The sequence below is a fragment of the Saccostrea cucullata genome, unplaced genomic scaffold (assembly GCF_032062105.1).
Source record: "Saccostrea cucullata isolate Sc308-1 unplaced genomic scaffold, CSIRO_AGI_Scuc_v1 ctg19794, whole genome shotgun sequence".
NCBI classification, from domain to species: Eukaryota; Metazoa; Mollusca; class Bivalvia; order Ostreida; family Ostreidae; genus Saccostrea; species Saccostrea cuccullata.
The window spans coordinates 1-8,384 of NW_026938538.1; the positions used below are offsets into that span (position 1 = coordinate 1).

An 8,384-nucleotide genomic window follows, 5' to 3' on the forward strand; every position below is an offset into this window, starting at 1 on the left:
ATTATCAAACTAAATTATCTTTAAAAAGTCTGAATTTCCCGAAAAATGACTTATATGCTTCCTTAACAAACCCGCGTTTCCCTCAAATATCAAAAATTTGAACCCACGAAAATATGTAATTTTACAGTTTGTCTAATTATCCAGTTTTAATCTCGTTTTGACAACTGTCGAGGGTGTACTTAATTCTTTAAGAAGTTCTGATTTCACAAGTCGACAACCTTCATAGATCTGATGGATGACTCAGGTATGTGTAAAAAATTCACTTTTACCGATGATTTTAATTCCTCCTTTTTCATGTATACAATATTTTGACATAATTTGATATTTCTGTCGATAACCTACCGTTTGTAATCCCCGATTGTTTACACAAAATGCCAGAGAGCAGACGACATAAATATAACGGTATGTATGATTTGAAGACAACCCTGTAAAAAAATTTCATTGAGTTTTGCCCATTCCCCGAGAGACGCGCACGGCGAGAAAGAGAAAAACTTGCATTAAAATCGCGAATATTTTTGTCGGAGTGCTGTATGTAAATGAACTCACTCTTAAGTATTTATAGAATAAATAAGAAAGAAAATTTCGTGATTATAATTTATTCATTTTTAAGTTTATTGTTATCTACATATCATTAATAAACGATTAAATAAGATATTTGCAATGATTTTATTTATTCTCTGCAACGAATGTCTCTTATCATACTGCCTCAGTCCTACAAAAATCATGTTCGCAAATCGAAGGTTATGAAATATTATTAATGGACGCCGATAAAAGATGTATCAGCCACAGGTTGAAGTATTAAGTTATTGTTTCTGAAAAGACACCAAACAATGATTAGTACAAAACCTAGCTATATAATAATTTAGTACATAATAAAATAATATGAAAAAGTCTTGCTTGTTTTGCTTTCTGTATATAATTATTCCGCTTTCATTTTATGGTCATTTTAATAACTGCCCAAATGGATACTGTGAGATTTTTTTTGTTCAACATCTTGATATGTCTATATTTTGATTAAAACAAAACAAATAACTTGTACTTCTATAATATGAATATACCTGTTATCTTGTCCAAATTTCTTCAGAGTAAGAAACATTGTGACAGATCCTACCAAAACGCCGATAATAAGACCGGAAATGCCAGCTCCTACTGTAGCCCCAACTACCTTTCCAACTACAATAAAGATAAATACTGTGGAATCGTTTTTCATTCGTGAGGATCAATGTTCTTGGGTAAAGGAGTTTTTTTTTATTGTTTTGTGGATAACTCATAATTTGAGACGATTGAATAAGTAATTATGTTCACAAAATAATTATTGTGCGTTGTGATTTAAATTATTTCGTTGATAAGTGTTTCCTACGAAATCCAAGAATTCGTGGAGCCGACGAATAATGATGATTCCACAGTAATAATCATAGATTAAATAAATCAAAACATTTATCTTCAGGACATGTTCAATTTGATGAATAATATAAACAAAATATACTTAATGAAAAACTTTTTTACACGAAATGCTCTCAAATTATATTACATAGGATCACATATTTTATAGAACAGATTTGTAACAAAGTTTTGGAATGTGTAACCGTATATAAAATAAGGTATCTTTAAAATAAGATAAGTCAATATCAGATAGACCAAATATTTTGTTTTTATTCATTCTATGAAATGTTAGAAATTAAAGCTATCAAAGGTTATTTTATTTTCAGGCCTCTAAAAACTATAGAATTTGTCATACCGAATACATGTATGATATTATGTATAGTTACTAAGGATACATGTAGCAATCGATTGCAGAATTGCTAATCGGTTAACCGCAAAACGTTTCGACCGATTAACCGGTTAGTCGTATCAAGATATACATTTGGACATTTTCTTTTAATATAGACAAAAAGGCTAAAAATACGTTAGATGTTATATTCTACTTATGATTTTGATAGGGGCATTTAATGTCCATAAGAGTATACTTTATTTCAATTTCAATAGACAAGAAAGAAGAAAACCATGAATCTTGCTTGAGAAATCAGACAGGGATAATTTTCCAACTTTGAAAGCAGATGTTAAAAAAGTTAATTCTGCGTTGTCACCATAATCAAAAGTAGTCTACGTCTGAATTCTCACTTTATTTACAATTTACAACGAGTTTATAATAATATAATTTACTAGATAACGGCAAAATATAGACATACTATTAATACTAAAAAGTGCTTAACGGCGATGTTTTTAATATTAAATAAAAAACAGCACTATCTGTTATAAAACACTAATTAAACTTTACGAATTGACCAATTACCCTGCGAACTCAGTCTTGAGAACTATATTAATTACCTCCAAATATTCTTATTTATAAGTTGTGTAAGAACACTATAAAAATCTATGCAGCGCTTTCTTTTCTAAACCCAAACAAAACAGAATGGATTTTAAGGAAACAGCGCTTATTACATATATTTTATTTTTTCCGACTAACCGACTACGGATTTTCTTACCGATTAGCATAGTTCCGACCGATCAGTCGATTAAACGGTTACAAATTGCCATCCCTGATAGTTACCGTTGTTTGAATCACTTCGTTCATTGATTCTTTGAAAAAAGAAGAATATTCATGCATATAAGATTAATATTGCAGAAATGTCAAAATGCATCTTTAAATTTTAAATCGACAGGAACCTGACTTTCCTTTTTGGTTTACATAAAAGTGAAACCCAAATCTAATAATTAGGTATCGGGTTATTTTTTTGTATAACAAAAAATGAGTAACTTCAAGTGCCTGAAACAAAATCATATTGAAAATGAAAATAACAGTCTTCGATTGTAAAATGATTCATGATATATAAAGACTTGGAACATTTACCTGATGCCTACATGTGTCTTTAATAAAAATTAGGTAATAAAAATATATTCTTATTATCTCAAGATATACCAATATTAACATACTCTGCAGTATAGAAGTAGGTCAATTTTGGAATATTTTTTTAAATATATATCTGGACGTAAACTGCATTTTGGCTTTGGTAGTATTGAAGATTGTTAACCAGTATACATGAATAAAAACAATAGAAATGGATTGAAAATAAAAGTTTAGATCATTTCTATAAAAAGCTTTTTATTGGCGAAAATGGGCACCATTTGTAAGAAGTTCCAAAACCTAGTACATTTTTATAACCTTTTTCTGAAATCGAAATAAAACTTTCTAAAGGCCTGTGGTATTGTTCGTATATTCAATTATCTCTAACACATTAGCAGAACTTTATGCAAGAACGAGGGATGTCAACGCAGTTGGAGTGGATAAAATAACGCGCTAGGCCGTGTTTGTGTATGTGTGTATTAATTTGTTTTTGAAAGGGAACATTTACATCGGTTTTGATGTCTAATGCTGCCTTGATTTAATATACATGTGCACTTTGCGATTCTTTGCAGACTTCTTAAATTTATTTTCAAAAAATGTCTTTTCTTAGAAAAGTTTCTGGTAATATTATTATATTATTAAATACTTCACGAAAAGATCATAGTTACAAGCTCACATGTGCAATTAATGCTCAATTTGATTCTTGTTAATTTATGCAAATTATATGTTGATCTTAAAAACCCAAATAAAATGGAAAGACAGAAAGAGGTAAACACTTTATACATGTATATCATGACAAACGTCCTTGTGTTTTGTGAAAAGCCAATTAAATATTTATAAAGTAATAATAAGTGTACCATAAGCAATAAATTTCTAATATATTTACAACAGATACATGTCGGCCAACTTTGAAAAAAAAACAATTTAAAAAATGCTTTGAAACTCACCTTGATGACAAGTCTTTCCTTTGGCGTCGTATACATGACCAAAACTACATGAACATTTATGTTTTCTCGTACAAACTCCTCCATAAAAATTACATTGTTCACTGTATGAGCATTCCTCGCCATAGGATATCCCTTTTCCCAAAGAAAGCAAATATAGCAATCAATTTTTATGAGGGTGATAGTGATTATATCGACTTTGATTACAATGACAATGATATATATAATGTTAAGAATGATTATGTACAATAAAAATAATAACCGGAAAGTAGAAACTCGTAGCAAGAAAAGAAATTTCTATCTTTCGATTGATACTCTTTAAATATTTCCTAGTTTACTGTCAATACAATGACCTTGCAGCAAATCCAATTTACCACTGAGTCAAATGCTCAGTGGTGTTTTTCATATAATTTGTTACTCCAGTATTTTATACACTGAATTGATGAAGGATTTTTTTTTCGTTATCACTCGATCAGGAGAAGGAGCATATAGAGTGTGTGACCGGTCGGCAGTGGATGCTCACTCCTCCAAGGCACCTGATCCTATCTCTGATGTTTTGAAAGCCCGTGTTTACTTTGCACCTATTTTGTATTGTTTTATGAACTTTGATATTGAATACTGTACGTTATCTCCATATCCTTCATTTTAAAGATCCCCCTCGACCCCCCACCCCCACTTAAAAATAGGGTCTTAAAATTTCAAGACGAAAAATTAGCGGAAGAAAAAGCCTACTTTCAATTGCATGCAAGCAAATTCAAATTGGCATTCGAATTATAACATGCATCACTTTATTAATACTTGCTAAAGTAAACGTAGAACTTATGCCTTTCAAAAGTGTTGATGTGTTAGCTTTCACAATATAAAATGTCCGCATACTTGATTTACCATTGTTAACCATACTTATAATATGCAATGGTGACGTAGTGAAATATTCTGGAGAGGGACGTTAAACAGTATACAATCAATCAATCAATCTTATGATAGTTAATTATATAGAGCTAGACAATGTCCCCTCTTAAACTCCTCTCCCTGTGGAAAACGTTACTAAGGGCCTATTAAATTAAGTTTTGTTGGCAAAAAAAAGTTGTCCTACATACTTTGTAACAAATACAGGATTTTTGCATATGCAATATGCTGACGTCACGTATCAGTCATGCAGGGCTGATATGAATTTGCGGGGATGATATGGTTCAATATCACACCCTTTGTAAATTAAACCTCAAAAAAGAGTATCTGTGATGATACATTTATTTTTTTATGGGGTAACACATTCTCTTAAATGTACCTTTTTAATGGGATAATCCAATTTCCAAAACATTGTAACACATAAAATACTGTCTTTGATTTTCAATGCAGAGATAACAGTTGCGATGTTTTTTTAATTCATGTTCGTAGATAATGAAGTGTAAATGTAAGAATGTCCTTACAAATTTTTCACAGTATAACGTTGTTCTTGAAGTACATTCTTTAAATGATTTTTTCATATGAAGTGGATGGATATACGTAAAGTGTTCTTGGTGTGTACCCACATTTACCCTTGATGCAAGAATAATAAAAAATATCGTAGCTTAAAAAATGGTTTTCTCCATTGTATATATTTTTATAACGAAAATAAGCTTTTCATAGCAAAGAAGAAAAATATTTTGTGGCAGGGGATTTTCAGTCCTCTGTGGCACTAGATCCCTCTTTTTATGTTTAGAGCCCCTTGTTTACTTGTTCTGATTTATATGGTCTGGATGGCTTGTGAACTTGAATAATGTACCTCATCTCCATATGTTTCATGTATATACCGTATAAGTGGAAATTTTAGCAAGATGCAAATTTTGCGATTTCTCATGAAAAATGGGTAATTTATTTTTAGCGAGATATAAATTTAGCTAGTTTAGAATGCTTCCTAAAGAAGCTATTACAAATAGAGCGCAATTGATATTTAGCGATATTCAATTTTAGCGATATTGGCGCCCTCGCTAATAATGCCAAAATTAAATCCTCGCCAAAAATTTAGCTTATATGGTATATTTTCCTACTAAAACATACAAAGTACAAGAAAGTATGTCAAAATTATTTAAATACGTACCACGAATACACTGGATGTTATACAATATATCCCTCTTTACATGAACAATGCTTCATTAAACATTTTTGAAAATCACCTGAGTTGTAGCATTGCTCGTCTGTAACACATATTTCTCCAAGCTGCACATTCGTTTTATCTAGAAGTAAAATAGTTCCCTTGAATCACGAAATGACAAAAATAAAATTTTTGTAAAAGATGCATGTTTAGATAATTTTATGTCAGAAATCATTTATAATTAATATAAAAATCGTTTAAGAATTACGTTTATTCATTTGTTTCATCGTCATTTATCAGTTTTAACACGTTATTTCTTAAAAGACTACTTAAATCTATTTCGAACATTCAAATAATATCAAAGAAATTTGGATTTTTTGATTTTAAGGTAATGAGCATTTGCAAAGTTAGAAAAAAGAATACGTATTTGAGATTCATATTGTTTGAAAAAAAATGACTTACTGGTAAAAAAAACATAATTAAAAAATGAATAGTGAAATATTGATTCTAAAAAGTATTTTTAAAGCCGGGGTCGATTCCTGTTCGCGGCGGCATGTCAAACTCAGGACGTAAACATAGATAGTGACTGTTCCTTCGCCAAGCGCTCGGCATTAGAAGTGAAAGACATGGATCTTTCGGATATGATATTAAAACGTAAGCCCAAGTATGTCACGGTAGGTGTTAGCAAGATGATGTACCCTCAAAACTTGGTGGTCCTGGATGCAGAAAATAAGTCTAAAGTTTGAAGCCCTTCACCGGCCTACGCCGACTTATCTAGATGAGTTAAAATTTCTCGAATGGGACATTAAACAACAATAAATCAATCAACCATTAGGAATTTTAATGTTAGATTAATCTTCTAAGGTAGCTGTGGCAAGTAGGGAGTTGATCCTTACCTTGCGGGTTCTAATTTCGCCAAGAGACGTGGTGACCGGTCCTTGTGGTGAGAACGTATTAACAGACGTCTCTTGTCGCAAAAGGTGCTAGCAGGAAAAAGACCGCCGCACTGCTCAATGGCCCTAAGTGCCGAGTATTTGCATCTCTCTACCGGAGAGTGGAGGCATCTCCATATGAGTAAAAAAATATCGAGAGGGACGAGCCAATACAGTATCTGAGTTATAGTTATAAAGAGTGTTGATCTAATATTTCTGCAATCATTATAATAACAAACTTTCTTATGATATAGTAATCTTAATCATGGACTAGGTATTTCAAAATATATTCCAAAATTTGACGAAATACAAGCCAAAAAAGCAGCAACCAAACGTTTTGTTTGACACAGTCATATATGTTACATCTGTCAACATTTCCAAACCAGTACCACATGTACATTGTATTTATCTACGTTTTTCTTCTTTCTTTTTTTTCTATTTTGTTTGTTTAATTAGTAGTTTACGTTTAAGTGTGTGTATTTACCTTGACATTGTAGGGAGAACTCGAAAGGCTTTGCCTGCTGTTCAATTCATCAATTTGTTATTTAAATTTTGTATTAGACTTAAGGACAGATGGTACAAACATATCATGTTACAAGTTTAGAAAAGTGGATAATTCTTAGAATTTTTTTCTCCTAAGAACTGAAAAATAAAATAAACTTGGAAAATATTACAAATATTTCAATAAAAAACAAATATAGACATACAAAACTCAGTAAAGATTTAAAGGTGAAAACAAATTTCAGAATATGTAACCTTGATGCTAAAAGTGTAATATGAACTTCAGAAAATATACCAAACCAGGTAGATTTTATGACGAAATACAAAATGATAAAAAATCAGCAATAAACTATAGGCTGAATCTTTCCATTTTGCTTTTCTTAATAAATTCATCCGGCTTGGTATATGTTTCTAAAGTTTAGTTTACACTTTTAGCACCAGGGTAACATATTCTGAAATTTATTTTCATCTGTTAACCTTTACTGAGTGTGTTTTGTCCATATTTTTTAATTAAATTGAAATATTACTAATATATTCCAAGTCTTAGGAGAAAAAATTCTAGGAATTATCCACTTTTCTAAACTTGTGACATGATATTAAGTCTCTTCCAAAGAAAAAAAAAATGTATGTATCATCTGCTCTTAATTGTCTTTATTTGAATTTATAGAAAAATATCATTTACATAGTTTATACTCTAAGAAAAAATATAGAGAGGTGTAAAAGATTTTTAAAAGACAATATAGCAAGGACTTTGAGGAATATTTTAATGATACCTAAAGGGACGAGAAGTACGCACATGAAGGCATCGTAAATCTGTATTTATTCAAGGTCATGACTTTTACACTCTAATACTCTTAGGAATTTATCTTTAAAGAATTGAAATATATTTAAATATATAATGTGAGACGATGTCAGATTTAAAGTTTCTTCAAAGCTTAAGCTTAATAACCTTTTTTTAAATTTCAAATACTATACATTGTAGCTAAAACATTGGAGACAAACAAGTTATATGAAAGACATTCTGATACAAAAACATGTTCTCTTTGAAAATTAAAACAGATGTATGATTACCTTGAGTAGTATTATGCAAT

At 30.6% G+C, this 8,384-nt stretch overlaps 1 long non-coding RNA gene across 1 annotated transcript; it reads right to left on the reverse strand.

The window, feature by feature from the left end:
* Window positions 1-753: 753 nt before the first annotated feature.
* On the reverse strand, window positions 754-3,954 carry LOC134250592 (uncharacterized). Its single transcript, XR_009988528.1, has 3 exons — window positions 3,793-3,954; window positions 1,059-1,173; window positions 754-812 (listed from the first exon to the last, which is right to left on the reverse strand). It is a non-coding gene; the product is annotated as an uncharacterized LOC134250592 (long non-coding RNA).
* Window positions 3,955-8,384: the final 4,430 nt, after the last annotated feature.